The sequence below is a fragment of the Octopus bimaculoides genome, chromosome 24 (assembly GCF_001194135.2).
Source record: "Octopus bimaculoides isolate UCB-OBI-ISO-001 chromosome 24, ASM119413v2, whole genome shotgun sequence".
NCBI lineage: Eukaryota > Metazoa > Mollusca > Cephalopoda > Octopoda > Octopodidae > Octopus > Octopus bimaculoides.
Window position 1 is genome coordinate 11,232,438 of NC_069004.1, and position 2,902 is coordinate 11,235,339.

At 35.9% G+C, this 2,902-nt stretch overlaps 1 protein-coding gene across 1 annotated transcript in view; it reads left to right on the plus strand.

Moving 5' to 3' along the window:
* The window catches only part of LOC106881169 (uncharacterized), a 198,143-nt gene that overhangs the window by 48,814 nt on the left and 146,427 nt on the right, over window positions 1-2,902 (plus strand). The window lies entirely within an intron of this gene.

The window sequence follows — 2,902 nt, forward strand, 5'->3', positions numbered from 1 at the left end:
ATATACATATATATATGTATGTATGTATGTATATATATATTAATCTAGTATTATTAAACGCACCCACTAATATATTAACATGTATTGACTCTTGTTCTTTCGTTTCTTGTAATTCAATGAACCAGAAGCTAAAGCAGAGCCGGATCGGGATGCCTACATACATACATACATACATACATACATACATACATACATACATACATACATACATACATACATATATATATATGCCAAAAAAAAGAAACCGGAAATTTGCAACATTATTTTATTCACATAGTTTTACATATTTACACTTTTATCGCCTTCAAACTATTTTCCATTTGAAACAATGCATCGATCCAGACTCGTTTTCCACCGTTCGATGCAGTGCTGAAACTCTAGCAAAGAGATGTCTTTCAATGCTTCCGTTGTTTTTTCTTGTTTTTGTTTTTGTTTTTTTTTCTTCATCTCTTCGATATCTGTAAATTCCGTAGCACAAAATTCGTTACCACTGGTGACCTTCGTTACGTTAAAAGGTCCAGATCAATTCCCACCTGTTTTTTACAGTTCACGACACACATTCAACCGAGGCTCAAATTTTGCTGCAATTCTTTTCATTTGCAAGTCCTCGCTCAAAATTCGTTGGCAAGAGCTCCAGGACACACCAGTCGTATTAACAAGTTCGTCAATTATTCGGTTATGGTCTTCCAAGATCAGTTCATGAATTTTCATTCGTTGTTCGTGAGGTCGACGAACGCCCTGAACGAGTTTGGTCTTCGGGCAACAAGTGACCATGCCTAAAGCGTGGAAACCACTCGTAAACTTGTGTTTTGCTCTTGGCAGCATCCTTGTAAGCTGTTAGAAGCAGGACAACTGTTTCGGCTGTCGTTTTCCCCAGCAGAAAACAAAATTTCACCGAAGAACGCTGTTCCTTCGTTTCAGCCATTGCAAAAATCGACGAACAGGGTAAAAGCACTGCAAAGACGCACCACGTGGCAGTAGGACTACAGTCGGCGACGCCAGTCGGCATACATTAAGTGGCTTCTTGAGGCTGAAGCTCGAACTTCAACGGGCTTGTCCCACAGAGAACGTTTCCAGTTACTTTGGTTACCCCTCGCACATACATACATACATACATACATACATACATAATACATACATACATAATACATACATACATACATACATACATGCATGCATGCGTACGTACGTACGTACATACATACATACATACATACATGCATGCAGGCATACGTACGTACATACATACATACATATATACATACATACATACATGTGAATGAAAATTACGGAGGAAAAGCTGAAAATGCGCCATTTTTTTTTTAAATATTCAGGTATATTTTATTTGTGTAATTACAACAAGTTTAACATTTTAACAAGGGGAAAATAGTCTTATTCTGTATATTTATATGTATAAAAATAAAAATGTAGTAAAAACAAAATACACCGACATACCTCAGCTTGCGTCGCTATTTGTTTTCAACGCATGCAACTTAAAATTAAAAAAACAACGTTAACACGAAAACCCTTTCTCAAAATTCATTAGCTTATATCTGTTTTAATAGACTGTTTAGACATATTTCCACGCATATTTCATTCGATGTTGGCTTTTAAATGCTTCTTTCTAAATTATTATTTTAAATATGTTTGCAGAGACCGACATTATTCGAAATTACGTAAATTGAGGCTGAGCTATGCCCCTGTGTTTATGTTTGTGTATATACATGTGTGTGTGTGTGTGTGTGTGTGTGTGTGATATTATTAAGTAAGAAAATGGAGAGATTTAATGGATATAAATTAGCTTATTAACGTTCTTTAAAATGCTAATAAAGTAATTTATATCCATTAAATCTCTCCATTTTCTAAATCTAATAATATTTGATATTTATATTTATACCTATTTTTATATTGAAACACGAAACACGATGAAAGGCCTCAAATTGAATGCAACTAATGTCCAGTTGTTAATCCCTTATACCAGGGGTTTTCAAACTTTTTGACTTGCGGACCCCTTTATATTTCAGGCTTTACCTTATAAACGCTTATGAAATTTATACATAAATATTTGCTTAAAATAACATATTTTTGCATTTATTTATTTAACAGTATTTAACAAATAGGTTTATTGTCAATTAAAAGATTTCGATTAAAAAACATATAAAATCAAATTGCCCACAGTTTGAAAATCCCTGCCTTATACAATCTATATGGCCAGGAATTTTGCAGCCGATCTGAACTCACAAGGCATATGAAAGTACACAAACAAGATGATGTACAGAACATGCACCTGATTTTAACACATGAAAACGAATGCCACACCTGCAGCAAAAACTGTAAGTCGCTTGGCAACGCTGGTCATATTCGTCTAGCGAATTGACAGCCAACATATGTATGTATGCATGTACGTATAAATGCCATATCATACGAATACACGGCGTAATATCGGGTGTTTTTCACTCCCTATGCATACTGTCATTGCAAATTTAAGCAGTCCTGTTTTCCGATGAGAGAGAGATATAAAAGAGAGGTTATATGAATATGGGATAAGAACCTATTGTACTGGCACAATGAGGAACACTCCGTCGGTTACGACGACGAAGATCCCAGCTGATACGATCAACGGAACAGCTTGCTCGTGAAATTAACGTGCAAGTGACTGAGCAATCCACAGACACGTGTACCCCTAACGTAGTTCTCAGGGAGATACAGCGTGACACAGAGTGTGACAAGGCCGACCCTTTGAAATACAGATACAACTCATTTTTGCCAGCTGAGTGGACTGGAACAATACAGCTTTTTTAACCACCGAAAAAATATAAAGTGGAGCCGACACCTCTTGTTATTTGAACTCGGGATGTCAAATGACCTGAGTTTAATTTAGACATAAATTTTGTGTTCGATG